The sequence below is a fragment of the Musca autumnalis genome, unplaced genomic scaffold, assembly GCF_047663935.1.
Source record: "Musca autumnalis isolate F117 unplaced genomic scaffold, ASM4766393v1 scaffold_1, whole genome shotgun sequence".
Lineage (NCBI taxonomy): Eukaryota > Metazoa > Arthropoda > Insecta > Diptera > Muscidae > Musca > Musca autumnalis.
In genome coordinates, this window is record NW_027411644.1 from 46795029 (window position 1) to 46815483 (window position 20455).

Genomic DNA, 20455 nt, shown 5'->3' on the forward strand with positions numbered 1-20455 from the left:
GTGGAAGTAGCTTTGAAGAATCCTGGAATCTTCAGTAGACAGAAGCTTTCATTAAGTCTTCTATATACAGATAAGACTTCTATAAACATAAGATCTTGTGACAGGAGGACTCTTAAACACAGCCTTAAGAATTTCATTAAACAAAAGACCTATTGAGATCATCCACAGACAGGAGACTTTTTGAGATTTTTGATAGACACAAGACCTATTGCAATATTCTACTGAAAAAAAAACTTCTTGGTGTCTTCTATAAAGAGAATACATCTTGATGTCTTCTATAGACAGAAGACCTCTCGAAGTTTTCACTAGACAGAAGACCTCTCAAAATAGTCAGTAGACAGAAACTTCCTTAAGGTCTTCTATTTACATATTAGTCTTCTATAAACAGAAGATCTCGAAACTCTTAAGAAGCTTTCTTAAGGTCTTCTATACACAGATATGTCTTCTATAAACAAAACATCTCTTGATAGCAGAACTCTTAAGGACAGAAAACCCTTTGAGGATTGCAATAAACAAAAGTCCTAATGAACTCATCTACATACAGAAGATTTTTGAGGTCTTCAACAAACAGAAGACCTCTTGCGATCTTCTATTGACCGAAGACTTCTTGATGTCTTTTATAAACATAATACATCTAGAAGTATTCTATAGACTGAAGAGATTTTGCGAATTTCTCTAGAAAGACTTCTATAAACAGAATACATCTTGAAATATTCTACAGACAGAAAATCTTTTTTTAGATTTTACAGACTGAAGACCTCTTTTGCTCATCTATAAACGTATGATTTCTTGAGATTTTCTATAGATAGAAGAACTCCTGTGGTCTACTGTAGAAATTGAGCTCTATAGACCGAAAACGCCTTGACAATAGAAAACCTCTTAAGGAATTCTATAGACAAGAGTTGACCTCTTTAGGTCTTCTAGAGACAACAGATTACCTCATTAGAACTTTTACAGTCAATCCACTTTTGAGGTCTTATTTAGACATCAGAAGTAAGCTTTATGTCTTCTTCAGACAACAGAAGGCCTCTGGTGGTCTTCTATAGACAACGGAAGACCTCCTGAGGTCTCCTATGGACAAACGAAGACCACCTGAGGTTATTTAGAAAAAACAAACAACAGAAAAACTCTTAGACTCTTGGGTCCTACTAAAAATCTTAACAAATCCACGCTTATTGGTCCTACTAAAAATCTTTAAAGAAATTCACGCTTAGGATCCTACTAAAAATCTTAAAAAATCCACGCTTATTGGTCCTACTAAAAATTTTTAAAGAAATTCACGATTATGATCCTACTAAAAATCTTAAAAAATCCACTAAAAGTCTTCAAAAAAATCACGCTTATGGCTCCTACTAAAAATCTTAAAAAAATCCACTAAAAATATTAAAAAAAATCCACGCTTATGGGTCCTACTAAAAATCTTAAAAAATCCACTAAAAGTCTTCAAAAAAATCACGCTATGGGTCCTACTAAAAATCTTAAAAAAATCCACTAAAAATATTAAAAAAAAATCCACGCTAATGGGTCCTACTAAAAATCTTAAAAAATCCACGCTTATGGATCCTACTGAAAACCTTAAAAAATCTAAGCTTATGGGTCCTACTAAAAATCTAAAAAAATCTACGCTTATGGATCCTACTGAAAACCTTAAAAAATCCACGCTTATGGGTCTTACTAAAAATATCAAAAAATCTACGCTTGTTGTGCTGTTTGGTTCTAACTAAAAACCTTAAACATCCACGCTTATTGTGCTGTTTGGGTCTAACTAAAAACCTTTAAAAATCCACAATTATTGTGTTGTATGGGCCCTACTAACAATTTTAAAAAATCCACGATTATTGTGCGGTATGGGTCCTACTAAAAACCTTTAATAAATCCACGCTTATTGTGCTGATTGGGTCCTACTAAAAACCTTTAATAAATCCACGCTTATTGTGCTGATTGGGTCCTACTAAAAACCTTTAATAAATCCACGCTTATTGTGCTGATTGGGTCCTACTAAAAACCTTTAATAAATCCACGCTTATTGTGCTGATTGGGTCCTACTAAAAACCTTTAATAAATCCACGCTTATTGTGCTGATTGGGTCCTACTAAAAACCTTTAATAAATCCACGCTTATTGTGCTGATTGGGTCCTACTAAAAACCTTTAATAAATCCACGCTTATTGTGCTGATTGGGTCCTACTAAAAACCTTTAATAAATCCACGCTTATTGTGCTGATTGGGTCCTACTAAAAACCTTTAATAAATCCACGCTTATTGTGCTGATTGGGTCCTACTAAAAACCTTTAATAAATCCACGCTTATTGTGCTGATTGGGTCCTACTAAAAACCTTTAATAAATCCACGCTTATTGTGCTGATTGGGTCCTACTAAAAACCTTTAATAAATCCACGCTTATTGTGCTGATTGGGTCCTACTAAAAACCTTTAATAAATCCACGCTTATTGTGCTGATTGGGTCCTACTAAAAACCTTTAATAAATCCACGCTTATTGTGCTGATTGGGTCCTACTAAAAACCTTTAATAAATCCACGCTTATTGTGCTGATTGGGTCCTACTAAAAACCTTTAATAAATCCACGCTTATTGTGCTGATTGGGTCCTACTAAAAACCTTTAATAAATCCACGCTTATTGTGCTGATTGGGTCCTACTAAAAACCTTTAATAAATCCACGCTTATTGTGCTGATTGGGTCCTACTAAAAACCTTTAATAAATCCACGCTTATTGTGCTGATTGGGTCCTACTAAAAACCTTTAATAAATCCACGCTTATTGTGCTGATTGGGTCCTACTAAAAACCTTTAATAAATCCACGCTTATTGTGCTGATTGGGTCCTACTAAAAACCTTTAATAAATCCACGCTTATTGTGCTGATTGGGTCCTACTAAAAACCTTTAATAAATCCACGCTTATTGTGCTGATTGGGTCCTACTAAAAACCTTTAATAAATCCACGCTTATTGTGCTGATTGGGTCCTACTAAAAACCTTTAATAAATCCACGCTTATTGTGCTGATTGGGTCCTACTAAAAACCTTTAATAAATCCACGCTTATTGTGCTGATTGGGTCCTACTAAAAACCTTTAATAAATCCACGCTTATTGTGCTGATTGGGTCCTACTAAAAACCTTTAATAAATCCACGCTTATTGTGCTGATTGGGTCCTACTAAAAACCTTTAATAAATCCACGCTTATTGTGCTGATTGGGTCCTACTAAAAACCTTTAATAAATCCACGCTTATTGTGCTGATTGGGTCCTACTAAAAACCTTTAATAAATCCACGCTTATTGTGCTGATTGGGTCCTACTAAAAACCTTTAATAAATCCACGCTTATTGTGCTGATTGGGTCCTACTAAAAACCTTTAATAAATCCACGCTTATTGTGCTGATTGGGTCCTACTAAAAACCTTTAATAAATCCACGCTTATTGTGCTGATTGGGTCCTACTAAAAACCTTTAATAAATCCACGCTTATTGTGCTGATTGGGTCCTACTAAAAACCTTTAATAAATCCACGCTTATTGTGCTGATTGGGTCCTACTAAAAACCTTTAATAAATCCACGCTTATTGTGCTGATTGGGTCATACTAAAAACCTTTAATAAATCCACGCTTATTGTGCTGATTGGGTCCTACTAAAAACCTTTAATAAATCCACGCTTATTGTGCTGATTGGGTCCTACTAAAAACCTTTAATAAATCCACGCTTATTGTGCTGATTGGGTCCTACTAAAAACCTTTAATAAATCCACGCTTATTGTGCTGATTGGGTCCTACTAAAAACCTTTAATAAATCCACGCTTATTGTGCTGATTGGGTCCTACTAAAAACCTTTAATAAATCCACGCTTATTGTGCTGATTGGGTCCTACTAAAAACCTTTAATAAATCCACGCTTATTGTGCTGATTGGGTCCTACTAAAAACCTTTAATAAATCCACGCTTATTGTGCTGATTGGGTCCTACTAAAAACCTTTAATAAATCCACGCTTATTGTGCTGATTGGGTCCTACTAAAAACCTTTAATAAATCCACGCTTATTGTGCTGATTGGGTCCTACTAAAAACCTTTAATAAATCCACGCTTATTGTGCTGATTGGGTCCTACTAAAAACCTTTAATAAATCCACGCTTATTGTGCTGATTGGGTCCTACTAAAAACCTTTAATAAATCCACGCTTATTGTGCTGATTGGGTCCTACTAAAAACCTTTAATAAATCCACGCTTATTGTGCTGATTGGGTCCTACTAAAAACCTTTAATAAATCCACGCTTATTGTGCTGATTGGGTCCTACTAAAAACCTTTAATAAATCCACGCTTATTGTGCTGATTGGGTCCTACTAAAAACCTTTAATAAATCCACGCTTATTGTGCTGATTGGGTCCTACTAAAAACCTTTAATAAATCCACGCTTATTGTGCTGATTGGGTCCTACTAAAAACCTTTAATAAATCCACGCTTATTGTGCTGATTGGGTCCTACTAAAAACCTTTAATAAATCCACGCTTATTGTGCTGATTGGGTCCTACTAAAAACCTTTAATAAATCCACGCTTATTGTGCTGATTGGGTCCTACTAAAAACCTTTAATAAATCCACGCTTATTGTGCTGATTGGGTCCTACTAAAAACCTTTAATAAATCCACGCTTATTGTGCTGATTGGGTCCTACTAAAAACCTTTAATAAATCCACGCTTATTGTGCTGATTGGGTCCTACTAAAAACCTTTAATAAATCCACGCTTATTGTGCTGATTGGGTCCTACTAAAAACCTTTAATAAATCCACGCTTATTGTGCTGATTGGGTCCTACTAAAAACCTTTAATAAATCCACGCTTATTGTGCTGATTGGGTCCTACTAAAAACCTTTAATAAATCCACGCTTATTGTGCTGATTGGGTCCTACTAAAAACCTTTAATAAATCCACGCTTATTGTGCTGATTGGGTCCTACTAAAAACCTTTAATAAATCCACGCTTATTGTGCTGATTGGGTCCTACTAAAAACCTTTAATAAATCCACGCTTATTGTGCTGATTGGGTCCTACTAAAAACCTTTAATAAATCCACGCTTATTGTGCTGATTGGGTCCTACTAAAAACCTTTAATAAATCCACGCTTATTGTGCTGATTGGGTCCTACTAAAAACCTTTAATAAATCCACGCTTATTGTGCTGATTGGGTCCTACAAAAAACCTTTAATAAATCCACGCTTATTGTGCTGATTGGGTCCTACTAAAAACCTTTAATAAATCCACGCTTATTGTGCTGATTGGGTCCCACTAAAAACCTTTAATAAATCCACGCTTATTGTGCTGATTGGGTCCTACTAAAAACCTTTAATAAATCCACGCTTATTGTGCTGATTGGGTCCTACTAAAAACCTTTAATAAATCCACGCTTATTGTGCTGATTGGGTCCTACTAAAAACCTTTAATAAATCCACGCTTATTGTGCTGATTGGGTCCTACTAAAAACCTTTAATAAATCCACGCTTATTGTGCTGATTGGGTCCTACTAAAAACCTTTAATAAATCCACGCTTATTGTGCTGATTGGGTCCTACTAAAAACCTTTAATAAATCCACGCTTATTGTGCTGATTGGGTCCTACTAAAAACCTTTAATAAATCCACGCTTATTGTGCTGATTGGGTCCTACTAAAAACCTTTAATAAATCTACGCTTATTGTGCTGATTGGGTCCTACTAAAAACCTTTAATAAATCCACGCTTATTGTGCTGATTGGGTCCTACTAAAAACCTTTAATAAATCCACGCTTATTGTGCTGATTGGGTCCTACTAAAAACCTTTAATAAATCCACGCTTATTGTGCTGATTGGGTCCTACTAAAAACCTTTAATAAATCCACGCTTATTGTGCTGATTGGGTCCTACTAAAAACCTTTAATAAATCCACGCTTATTGTGCTGATTGGGTCCTACTAAAAACCTTTAATAAATCCACGCTTATTGTGCTGATTGGGTCCTACTAAAAACCTTTAATAAATCCACGCTTATTGTGCTGATTGGGTCCTACTAAAAACCTTTAATAAATCCACGCTTATTGTGCTGATTGGGTCCTACTAAAAACCTTTAATAAATCCACGCTTATTGTGCTGATTGGGTCCTACTAAAAACCTTTAATAAATCCACGCTTATTGTGCTGATTGGGTCCTACTAAAAACCTTTAATAAATCCACGCTTATTGTGCTGATTGGGTCCTACTAAAAACCTTTAATAAATCCACGCTTATTGTGCTGATTGGGTCCTACTAAAAACCTTTAATAAATCCACGCTTATTGTGCTGATTGGGTCCTACTAAAAACCTTTAATAAATCCACGCTTATTGTGCTGATTGGGTCCTACTAAAAACCTTTAATAAATCCACGCTTATTGTGCTGATTGGGTCCTACTAAAAACCTTTAATAAATCCACGCTTATTGTGCTGATTGGGTCCTACTAAAAACCTTTAATAAATCCACGCTTATTGTGCTGATTGGGTCCTACTAAAAACCTTTAATAAATCCACGCTTATTGTGCTGATTGGGTCCTACTAAAAACCTTTAATAAATCCACGCTTATTGTGCTGATTGGGTCCTACTAAAAACCTTTAATAAATCCACGCTTATTGTGCTGATTGGGTCCTACTAAAAACCTTTAATAAATCCACGCTTATTGTGCTGATTGGGTCCTACTAAAAACCTTTAATAAATCCACGCTTATTGTGCTGATTGGGTCCTACTAAAAACCTTTAATAAATCCACGCTTATTGTGCTGATTGGGTCCTACTAAAAACCTTTAATAAATCCACGCTTATTGTGCTGATTGGGTCCTACTAAAAACCTTTAATAAATCCACGCTTATTGTGCTGATTGGGTCCTACTAAAAACCTTTAATAAATCCACGCTTATTGTGCTGATTGGGTCCTACTAAAAACCTTTAATAAATCCACGCTTATTGTGCTGATTGGGTCCTACTAAAAACCTTTAATAAATCCACGCTTATTGTGCTGATTGGGTCCTACTAAAAACCTTTAATAAATCCACGCTTATTGTGCTGATTGGGTCCTACTAAAAACCTTTAATAAATCCACGCTTATTGTGCTGATTGGGTCCTACTAAAAACCTTTAATAAATCCACGCTTATTGTGCTGATTGGGTCCTACTGAAAACCTTTAATAAATCCACGCTTATTGTGCTGATTGGGTCCTACTAAAAACCTTTAATAAATCCACGCTTATTGTGCTGATTGGGTCCTACTAAAAACCTTTAATAAATCCACGCTTATTGTGCTGATTGGGTCCTACTAAAAACCTTTAATAAATCCACGCTTATTGTGCTGATTGGGTCCTACTAAAAACCTTTAATAAATCCACGCTTATTGTGCTGATTGGGTCCTACTAAAAACCTTTAATAAATCCACGCTTATTGTGCTGATTGGGTCCTACTAAAAACCTTTAATAAATCCACGCTTATTGTGCTGATTGGGTCCTACTAAAAACCTTTAATAAATCCACGCTTATTGTGCTGATTGGGTCCTACTAAAAACCTTTAATAAATCCACGCTTATTGTGCTGATTGGGTCCTACTAAAAACCTTTAATAAATCCACGCTTATTGTGCTGATTGGGTCCTACTAAAAACCTTTAATAAATCCACGCTTATTGTGCTGATTGGGTCCTACTAAAAACCTTTAATAAATCCACGCTTATTGTGCTGATTGGGTCCTACTAAAAACCTTTAATAAATCCACGCTTATTGTGCTGATTGGGTCCTACTAAAAAACTTTAATAAATCCACGCTTATTGTGCTGATTGGGTCCTACTAAAAACCTTTAATAAATCCACGCTTATTGTGCTGATTGGGTCCTACTAAAAACCTTTAATAAATCCACGCTTATTGTGCTGATTGGGTCCTACTAAAAACCTTTAATAAATCCACGCTTATTGTGCTGATTGGGTCCTACTAAAAACCTTTAATAAATCCACGCTTATTGTGCTGATTGGGTCCTACTAAAAACCTTTAATAAATCCACGCTTATTGTGCTGATTGGGTCCTACTAAAAACCTTTAATAAATCCACGCTTATTGTGCTGATTGGGTCCTACTAAAAACCTTTAATAAACCCACGCTTATTGTGCTGATTGGGTCCTACTAAAAACCTTTAATAAATCCACGCTTATGTGTCCTAATAAAGATCTTAAAAAATTCACGCTTATGGATCCTACTAAAAATCTTAAAAAAATCCACTAAAAATATTAAAAAAAAATCCACGCTAATGGGTCCTACTAAAAATCTTAAAAAATCCACGCTTATGGATCCTACTGAAAACCTTAAAAAATCTAAGCTTATGGGTCCTACTAAAAATCTAAAAAAATCTACGCTTATGGATCCTACTGAAAACCTTAAAAAATCCACGCTTATGGGTCCTACTAAAAATATCAAAAAATCTACGCTTGTTGTGCTGTTTGGTTCTAACTATAAACCTTAAAAATCCACGCTTATTGTGCTGTTTGGGTCTAACTAAAAACCTTTAAAAATCCACAATTATTGTGTTGTATGGGCCCTACTAACAATTTTAAAAAATCCACGATTATTGTGCGGTATGGGTCCTACTAAAAATCTTAAAAAAATGTACGCTTATTGTGCGGTATGGGTCCTACTAAAAATCTTAAAAAAATGTACGCTTATTATGCTCTATGGATCCTACTAGAAACCTTTAAAAAGGTCAGTGTTATTGTGCTGTATGGGTCATACCAAAAATCCTTAAAAATACCAAAAAATCCATGCTTATGGGACCTACTCTTCTATGAACAACAAAAAACCAATAAAAGTCTTTTATAGAAAACAGAAGATCCCTTAAGATCTTTTGAAGACAACAGAAAACCTAATAGACTACTGTAGATGACAGAAGTCCACGTGAGGTCTTCTAAAGACAAGCGAAGACTTCTTTGTGGTCATCTATAGACAATAGACGAACTATAGACAATATCCTCCAGCGACACGAGAAGACCTCTTGCAGTATTTTATAAACAATCTAGACAACAGAAGGCCTCTGTTAACTTTCTATAGAATTTAATAAATCCACGCTTATTGTGCTGATTGGGTCCTACTAAAAACCTTTAATAAATCCACGCTTATTGTGCTGATTGGGTCCCACTAAAAACCTTTAATAAATCCACGCTTATTGTGCTGATTGGGTCCTACTAAAAACCTTTAATAAATCCACGCTTATTGTGCTGATTGGGTCCTACTGAAAACCTTTAATAAATCCACGCTTATTGTGCTGATTGGGTCCTACTAAAAACCTTTAATAAATCCACGCTTATTGTGCTGATTGGGTCCTACTAAAAACCTTTAATAAATCCACGCTTATTGTGCTGATTGGGTCCTACTAAAAACCTTTAATAAATCCACGCTTATTGTGCTGATTGGGTCCTACTAAAAACCTTTAATAAATCCACGCTTATTGTGCTGATTGGGTCCTACTAAAAACCTTTAATAAATCCACGCTTATTGTGCTGATTGGGTCCTACTAAAAACCTTTAATAAATCCACGCTTATTGTGCTGATTGGGTCCTACTAAAAACCTTTAATAAATCCACGCTTATTGTGCTGATTGGGTCCTACTAAAAACCTTTAATAAATCCACGCTTATTGTGCTGATTGGGTCCTACTAAAAACCTTTAATAAATCCACGCTTATTGTGCTGATTGGGTCCTACTAAAAACCTTTAATAAATCCACGCTTATTGTGCTGATTGGGTCCTACTAAAAACCTTTAATAAATCCACGCTTATTGTGCTGATTGGGTCCTACTAAAAACCTTTAATAAATCCACGCTTATTGTGCTGATTGGGTCCTACTAAAAACCTTTAATAAATCCACGCTTATTGTGCTGATTGGGTCCTACTAAAAACCTTTAATAAATCCACGCTTATTGTGCTGATTGGGTCCTACTAAAAACCTTTAATAAATCCACGCTTATTGTGCTGATTGGGTCCTACTAAAAACCTTTAATAAATCCACGCTTATTGTGCTGATTGGGTCCTACTAAAAAACTTTAATAAATCCACGCTTATTGTGCTGATTGGGTCCTACTAAAAACCTTTAATAAATCCACGCTTATTGTGCTGATTGGGTCCTACTAAAAACCTTTAATAAATCCACGCTTATTGTGCTGATTGGGTCCTACTAAAAAACTTTAATAAATCCACGCTTATTGTGCTGATTGGGTCCTACTAAAAACCTTTAATAAATCCACGCTTATTGTGCTGATTGGGTCCTACTAAAAACCTTTAATAAATCCACGCTTATTGTGCTGATTGGGTCCTACTAAAAACCTTTAATAAATCCACGCTTATTGTGCTGATTGGGTCCTACTAAAAACCTTTAATAAATCCACGCTTATTGTGCTGATTGGGTCCTACTAAAAACCTTTAATAAATCCACGCTTATTGTGCTGATTGGGTCCTACTAAAAACCTTTAATAAATCCACGCTTATTGTGCTGATTGGGTCCTACTAAAAACCTTTAATAAATCCACGCTTATTGTGCTGATTGGGTCCTACTAAAAACCTTTAATAAACCCACGCTTATTGTGCTGATTGGGTCCTACTAAAAACCTTTAATAAATCCACGCTTATGTGTCCTAATAAAGATCTTAAAAAATTCACGCTTATGGATCCTACTAAAAATCTTAAAAAAATCCACTAAAAATATTAAAAAAAAAATCCACGCTAATGGGTCCTACTAAAAATCTTAAAAAATCCACGCTTATGGATCCTACTGAAAACCTTAAAAAATCTAAGCTTATGGGTCCTACTAAAAATCTAAAAAAATCTACGCTTATGGATCCTACTGAAAACCTTAAAAAATCCACGCTTATGGGTCCTACTAAAAATATCAAAAAATCTACGCTTGTTGTGCTGTTTGGTTCTAACTATAAACCTTAAAAATCCACGCTTATTGTGCTGTTTGGGTCTAACTAAAAACCTTTAAAAATCCACAATTATTGTGTTGTATGGGCCCTACTAACAATTTTAAAAAATCCACGATTATTGTGCGGTATGGGTCCTACTAAAAATCTTAAAAAAATGTACGCTTATTGTGCGGTATGGTTCCTACTAAAAATCTTAAAAAAATGTACGCTTATTATGCTCTATGGATCCTACTAGAAACCTTTAAAAAGGTCAGTGTTATTGTGCTGTATGGGTCATACCAAAAATCCTTAAAAATACCACGCTGTTGTGCTGATTGGGTCCTACTAAAAACCTTTAATAAATCCACGCTTATTGTGCTGATTGGGTCCTACTAAAAACCTTTAATAAATCCACGCTTATTGTGCTGATTGGGTCCTACTAAAAACCTTTAATAAATCCACGCTTATTGTGCTGATTGGGTCCTACTAAAAACCTTTAATAAATCCACGCTTATTGTGCTGATTGGGTCCTACTAAAAACCTTTAATAAATCCACGCTTATGTGTCCTAATAAAGATCTTAAAAAATTCACGCTTATGGATCCTACTAAAAATCTTAAACAAATTCACGCTTTGGGGTCCTACTAAAGATATTAAAAAATCCATGCTTATGGGACCTACTCTTCTATGAACAACAAAAAACCAATAAAAGTCTTTTATAGAAAACAGAAGATCCCTTAAGATCTTTTGAAGACAACATAAAACCTAATAGACTACTGTAGATGACAGAAGTCCACGTGAGGTCTTCTAAAGACAAGCGAAGACTTCTTTGTGGTCATCTATAGACAATAGACGAACTATAGACAATATCCTCCAGCGACACGAGAAGACCTCTTGCAGTATTTTATAAACAATCTAGACAACAGAAGGCCTCTGTTAACTTTCTATAGAAAACAAAAGAAATCTTGAGGTCATCTATGGAACAACAAAAAACACCTGAGGTCTTATGTAGAAAACAGGCGATCTCTTGAGGTCTTTTGAAGACCACAGAAATCCTTTTAGACAACTATGGACAACACAAGTCCACTTGAGGTCTTCTAAATGAAATATAAGACCTTTTGTGGCTTTCTAAAGACAAGAGAAGACATCTTTGTGGTCTTTTTAGCAATAGAAACTTTTGTGGTTTGTTAAGATAACAGAAGGTTGTACTGCAGACAGAAAACATCTTGAGGTCTGCTTAGTACAGATGATCGTTTGAGCTTTTGGATTGATTGAAAACCTCTTGAAGTTTTCTACAAATATAATACCTATTGAGGTCTTCAATCGACAGAAATCCTCTTGAGGTTTTCTACAAATACAATACCTCTTGTAGTATTCAATAGACATAAGACCTCTTAAGGTCTTCTATAGATAAAATACATATTGAGTTCTTCTCTAGAGAGAATGCCCTTAGAGATCCTCTGAAGATAGAAGACCGTTTGAGGTCTTTTATTAACACAAAACCTCTCTTCTATTGTCAAGAGACCGTTTGTAATCTTTCGTAGAAAACAGAAGAACTCTTGAGGTTGTCTTAGGAAAACAAAAGACCTCTTGAGGTCTTCCATACACAACAGAAGACATATTGCGGTTTTTTATAGACAACATATGAATTCTTTGACAGCAATTGACCTCTTTATATATTCATTAAAAAAGAAGACCATTTGAGTAATTCTAAAGGCAAGAGACCTTCTATAGACAACAGAAGACCTCTTAATGTCTTTTGTAGATAGAAGAAGACAATTTTTAAGTCTTTTAACTTACACATCTATATACAACAGAAATCCTATTCATGTATTCTAAGACAAGAGAAAATTTCTTGTGATCTTCTACACACAACCGAAGCACTTTGCTGGTCTTCAATAGGCAAAAGAAAACCAAGCGAAGTCTTTTATACGTCAAAGGCCTACTTGAGGTTTTCTAAAGGCGCAAGAAGGTTTCTTGTGGTCTTTTTAGGGAAAATAAACAACTTGTGGTATTCTCGCAATGATATAAAACCTCTTCAGGCATTCTGTAGAAAAAACGGACTTATTGAGGTATTCTATAATTAATAGTATTCTGTTTACAACTGAAGTCCTCTACCGATAATAGAAGACCTCTTAAATTTATGCATAAAAAACTCTTAAAACATTATTACCGTCTACGTGTTAGATTATTGACATTGACAAATTACATTTTTTTTGGTTCGACAAGTCCATTGAATACAGCTTAAATTGATGAAAACCCTTTTTGAACAGTGTATTATTTTCACTTGCATGAATGCCTAAACCATTTCTGTATTGGCGAACATGTTTGCTTTTGTTGATTTCGTTTTACAGAAGAGGTAGAAAAAAGCAAAATGAAGTGGCAAAGAAAAAACCACATTTATTTTTAAAAATGCAGTGTTTACCTTTTGCGCTCAGACACTCACATAACCACGCAAATGGCCGCTTGAGAGATCCTTATATGAAGTGTACATTGAAATGTTGCATTGAACACAAAAAATGTGTTTTAAAGGTTTATACATACCTTTAGGTTGCCATGGATATTTTCCCCATCATAAGCAGCAGCACCAACAGCATTATAGTTCGATGTGCAATTTTCATTGAAAAACGCTTATACCAAGAGCATACCTACATATGAGTCTGTACTTTGTGAAAAATACTTAAGTTTAACATTTTCTTTCAATACAAAAGCAAAACTGGGTGGAGTAGGGTAGACGGCTTGATGATGTGTATTTTGTGCTAAGATTTATGGTCACAAAGCCAATATCACCAACCGCTGAACTATAGGCAAGGTGAAAAAGGAATAATTTATTCGCTAATGGTAAATCCCTTCCACTGAAGTTGCGGCTTTTAATCAATTAACTTGCACAAGCGAAACCCATATGGGGAAACTTTACTTGATTGAGTGTATGATTACTTTAATGATATGGGTTTCTTTAGGACATTTGCATATAATTTAAAACGAATGGATCTGTTACTAAAGTTCGATTGCTTTTTTACTGTTTTGCAGTAAAAAGGCATGCCGACTTTAAAACAATTTGTCAGAAGAGGTTCTAACTAATTCTCAAATACTTCATAAACATCTAATTTGATTTAAATCAAATGAGATCAGATGTTCCGAAGTGGTCTCGAGATATATTTCCGGCTGCGTCCTTTTCATCGTACGACTTTATATAGCTATTGGGTAATTATTTGTCAGGAAAGAGGAACAAATATCGTTGTAATCAGATCACAAAAACCATCGTCTTACTGAAAATCTTACAAAATCCATGCTTATTCCGCTATATGGGTCCTACTAAAAATAAAAAAATCAACGCCTATTGTGCTGTATGGGTCCTAATAAAAATCTTAAAAAAATCCGCGCCGTATTTTGTATGGGTCCTATCGTGAAAAAAATCCACGCTTATTGTGCTGTATGAGTCATACTAAAAATCTTATCAAATTGCACTCTTATTGTGCTGTATTGGTCCTGTTAAAAATCTTGTGCTGTATGGGTCCTACTAAAAATTTTAAAAAAATCCGTCCTTTTTGTGCCGTATGAGTCCTACTAAAAATTTTAAAAAATCCACGCTTAATGTGCTTTATAGGTCCTACTAAAAATCTTAGAAAAATCCACGCTTATTGTGCTGTACGAGTCCTACAAAAAATCTTCAAAAATCCACGCTTATTGTGCCGTGCGGGTCCTACTAAAAATCTTCAAAAATTCCCGCATATTGTGCCGTGCGGGTCCTACTAAAAATCTTAAAAATCCACGCTTATTGTGCTGTATGGGTCCAACTAAAAATCGTATATAAATCCACGCTTAATGTGCTGTATTGGTCCTGTTAAAAACCTTAAAAAATCAACGATTATTGTGCTAAATGGGCCCTACTAAAAATCTTAAAAAATCAACCCTTTTTGTGCCTAAAAATTTAAAAAATCCACGCTTATTGTACTATGAGGGTCCTACTAAAAATCTAAAAAAATCTACTCTTATTGTACTATGAGGGTCCTACTAAAAATCTTAAAAAAATCACGCTTAGTGTGATGTATGGGACCTACTAAAAATCTTTAAAAAAAACAACCATTGTTGTGGTTCCCCTAAAAATCTTAAAAAAATCCACGCTTATTTTGCTATATGGGTCCTACTAAAAATCTTAGAAAAATCTACCTTTATTGTGCTGTATGGGTCATACTAAAAATCTTAAAACATCCATGCTTATTGTGCTATATGAATCATAAAAATCTTAAAAAAATCCACGCTTATTTTGCTATATGGGTCCTACTAAAAATCTTAGAAAAATCCACCTCTATTGTGCTGTAGGGGTCATACTAAAAATCTTAAAACATCCACGCTTATTGTGCTATATGAATCATAAAAATCCTAAAAAAAAATCCACGCTTATTTTGCTATATGGGTCCTACTGAAAATCTTAGAAAAATCCACCTTTATTGTGCTGTATGGGTCATACTAAAAATCTTAACACATCCACGCTTATTGTGCCTTACGGGTCTTGCTAAAAATTTTAAAAAAATTCACCTTTATTGTGCCTTACGGGTCCTGCTAAAAATTTTAAAAAAATTCACCCTTATTGTGCTGTACGTGTTCTACTAAAAATCTTAAAAAAATCCACCTTTATTGTGCTCTATGGGTCATACTAATAATCTTTAAAAAATCCAAGCTTATTGTGCTATATGAATCCTACTAAAAATTTTAAAAAAATTAATCCTACTAAAAATCTTAAAAAATCCACGCTTATTGTGCGATATGAATCCTACTAAAAATCTTAAAAAAATCCACGCTTATTGTGCGATATGAATCCTACTAAAAATCTTAAAAAAATCCACGCTTATTGTGCCGTGTGGGTCCTACTAAAAATTTAAAAAAAATCCACGCTTATTGTGATGTATAGGTCCAACAAAAAATCCTACAAAATCCACATATATTGTGATGTATGGGCCCTTATAGCTCATGTAGACTAGCCATAAATCCTAAACTGGATTTAATAAATCCAGTACAGAGCTCGTTGCATTTAGATATACATTTTGGAGGATTTAAATGGCATTCAGCTGATTTTTGTTCATATCACAATTACCAAGGTAGATGCATCAGACCATCTGATCGAATATGAAACGTCAAAAGAAGTTGTTGTAAATTGAATTCGTCCCAAAAAATCATCATCATTACAAATTTATTGTTTAATATTAAAAATGTTTGTACATTATGCTACTAATGCTAACTAATGAGCACATAAAAAATAATTTTATCGTTTAGACATCGTAGATATTAGTCTTGGTTGTTTAAAATCAACTTTGTATGTCAAAGAAATTTATTTTTTTCGCCATGTTTAAATATATTGAAATTTAAAATTATTTTGTTATAGCAATGCATCTACCTTGTTTCTGGTGCCAACGTGCAACTTTTTGTATTTTCTGGCAACATGTTGCAAAAAACAGAGTTGTATACAAGGATTTATGCCGGATTTAAAACAAATCCACTCAATAAGAGGATTTATTTTTGTATGGGAAATCTGGTAGATTTAGGCCGTATTTAGCAAATAAAACCTGATAATGCGCTAAATCCGGCTAATGATGTAATATCTAAATGGCCTATTAAACAAATTTTCAAAAAAAATTACGCTTTTTGCGTTGTTTTTGTGGTTGGCACGTTTTCGTTATAAGGGACTTCTGTCTCATGCTTTTGCTTGTTATTCCAAAAAAAAACTCTATAATTGTTGAACTATGTATATCCTCAGAAATTAGGCTAACGAGGGTATTTCACGGATATTGTCAATTATTTCATATTCCATTTCAAAAAAAGGTTACATTTTTTCACGCTACATCAAAGATTTTTGATATATGGGTTCAGAAAAAATTCCCCAATAAGAATATGCTCGCGAGCCAATTTTTGGTTTTGGTTGACAAAAGTGACGGTGGTTGTATTTCATCTTTTAAGAAAAAATATTATAAAAACGCTAATTACTTTTGTGAGCACAATTGTTACTAAAAAGTTCTCTCGAAGTTACTTCTGCGAGTAGATTGCATAATACATGTCAAATTTTACTCAGAATTCGCGAAATGTACATAAACTTGATAAATTATTGAATATAAGCCAACTTTTTTCAAAATAAAGGTATATTTACCGATCATAAAATTACATAAAAGTTTGTGCTGGATCAAAACTTCACGACATATCAAATGAGACTAAAATCATACAGATTGCTATTATAGTTTCGATGTTACAGCCAAAATAAGCACACATTTTGGTCAAAAAAATAATTTTTTGTTTTAAAAAATTTTTTTTCACATGCATTATGCAGTGGAAAATATTGTAAAAATTTATAGGAATACTTCCTTCATTTTGCTTAAATATTCCAACAAAATAGACGGATTTTGCTTTATTGACATTCATATTAAAGCTTTCCCATTAGGGAAGCTAATTGGGTTGTTGGGGATATATCTCAAAGCTTCTGAAATGGAAATGGAGGTCAAATAACCCATTTTAATTTATATGCATTTTAAAAAACGTATAAATCGCGAAATTATCAAAATCATTTTGTCCGCATGTGATTTTCTTGTACAGCAAGACCATATCTTTTAAGTTGTTTATATTTTTCGAAATTTAATTTGGAGGCTAAGATGTAGCGTCGGATGCATCTTAGTGTTCAAAAAGCTATAAAACATCGCAAGATTGCCCAGGGTGCATACAATTTTTGTCCGCATCCGATTTCAGTGTTCACCTTGAATATCTATATCGATATATATCTATTTCAAGGCGATCAATAAAGAACCGTGGATGTAGCATCACACACTATTTTTTGGGATAAAATGAATATAGCTCCCTTGTGGAATCTCTATTCCACAAAAACGAAGATTCTGCATTAGTTTTTCATTGTAGTGGAAACGATACGCAGAAAACGTGATAAATACGCGATATATTCAAAAACAATTTTAGGTGAATTACCTACTTTGGAATTTCTTGTAACTTGCGTTTTAGTAGATAGATTTTCACGCGGAATGATTTATTAAATCCGGAACGTAATAAACAAAATGTGCAATAGAGTACAAGGCAATCGAATGACAGTTGCAAATATTAGGCCCAAAAAATATGATTTATAGAAAAATGTTCGCACAAAATTTCCTCATTTGGATGCAGATTTCTATAAAATAATTCAGTACCAAATAATTCAGAATCGCAAGTACTACAATCCTATAAATTATTTTTTGAGAAACCTGTTTGCGGAACGCGACTAGAAGTAAATGTCAAAAAACACTGTAAATCTGGCTTCAAAATGGCAGCATCATTTAATGATAGAAGCAGATTAAATTTTAAAAAGTAATACATTAGTGAGATTAAACTTAGTTAGTTTGCTTCTACTTTTACTTTGACAGGAAACTCGTGGAAAAGTGTGGTTTAATCACAAATCGATAGAAAACAAAAAAAGACATGTTGGCTTGAACCCATTTTTACCAATTTTTTAACATAGATATAACCACAGCTTTCACGCAAATTATCTTTTAAGGCCAATATTTTTTGCCACATACAAATGCATTTCATTTTATCCAAAAATATTTAATTTGTATAATATACAATCACAAGTCGCGTATTCTAAAAGGGTAAACCTTGCTTCAGCCATGTTAAATTTTCAAAAATATTGGTTATATACACTTTTATACGAGCAAAATGTGCCTCATAGAAAAAATGGTTTTAGACCCCAAGTATGTTTGGACGAAATCCGTTTCAGAAAATTTGGATTTGATCAGCCATGTCCGTCCGTCTGTGTTTTTGGCTGGCTGGAGCGCACTATAACTCTCGAATGGATGAATCGTATAAGTATAAGAGTATTGATGTATATTCACTCTATATTGATAACACTGTGCAACACTGGAAATGCAAACAACTTCTAATGGGCATTTTCTGAAGGTACATATTGAGACTACAAAAACCTTAATTAGGTTTTGTGTTCTTAGATCGGGTTTAGATTTTATGGCCTCCTATAATCCGACCTAAAATGAGCCTTTTTTTCCAGTGATCGGACCTTTATCTCCGAAACTAATAAGAATTTTGCTTTGCAGTCGTCAGCAATATTGTAGCCCTAAAGTAAAAGAACTAATGTGTCAAACAGATGAACTAGGAAAAGCTGCATCCAGCGCATCAAACTCGTTAAAATATAGAAAAGTTTACATAATTTCTGAAATTCTGGTCAGTAACAACTAAACTGTTGAGAGTTGAAACAGGTAACCATTCTAAAATTTGTCCAAATAATCTGACCATCAATTCTTCAGAACATTCTGAAACTCTATGGTTATTTCACGTTGTTTAAGGGGTATTTCATAACATACCTTTTACAAAATTTATTTCAAACAATGTTCACAGAGGCTTTTTGTTCTCATGTTGGGGATTTCAATGAATTATTGAAATATTTACCAAATTGTTGTTGAAAAATTTGCTATAACTAGGCGATAGAGACATTTTACAACAATATAAGGTTCTGAAGAGTTGTGTATTACATTCCAAAGAATATTTTCCCAAAAGGTAACATTAAAAAGAATTTAACATTTTGGGAGATACCCTGCGAAATATACACAAATTATAGAATTTTCAGATATATTATAAAATTTGAGGCCATAATTGCAGTTTTTCGAGTTCACTATTCCTCCAAAAATTTTCCTTCTGTTCTTATCTACAAGTTTGCTGCAGATGTCAAAACAAAATTCGTATTGGTTTCAGAGATACAGCCCCGATTTGCTTTAAAAATTCGATCCTTAACCATGTTTAGATGAGGCCATAAAAACCGAACCCGATCTAAGAAAACAAAACCCAAATATGGTTTTTGCCTATTGGTTCTCTACTTTCATAAAATTCAGGACAGAAATTGTTTGCACGCGATTGGCTCGAAAATGTTGCACAGTGTAATGAACTACTTTCTGTAATATTCAATATATGTATATACGCCCTGGTTGAGAATACACCTGTATATTCTGCTTTTGCAAGGATTCTTTTTACAATCAAGTGCATTATGAATAACTAGGGCGTCAATGTCTTTCACCCTAAATGCGCACGACAAATTACAAAGAAGTTCTAAAAAAGGCATCACCAGTAGTGAGAAGCATTTTCGGATGTCCAGAGTTGTAATTTCATCACGATTTTATAAACGTTTGTACACTTCGAGTTATCAAACCATACATTTTTGAGAAGAAATGCGGATATCCTATTTATCCAGTGGTAAATATTCTCTTAAATGTATGGGAAGGGCTTATGCGTAAAATCTACAACTCTAGTACACAGTACGCTTCCAAAAATTAACTTGTTGGGGGAATAAGACAAGCCTTGTCAGGCATTACACTTAATTGTACAAAGAATCCTTGCCAAATATACTGGTGTATTCTTAATCAGGACGGATATACTTATATCGAATGTTACTGAAAGTAGTTAATTTCCAATATAGAGTGAATATACATCGATATTCTAATATAATCTTTCTGTATACCTAAGTTTGAAAGGGGTTTTTATTCAAATGAGCCAAATTTCTTAC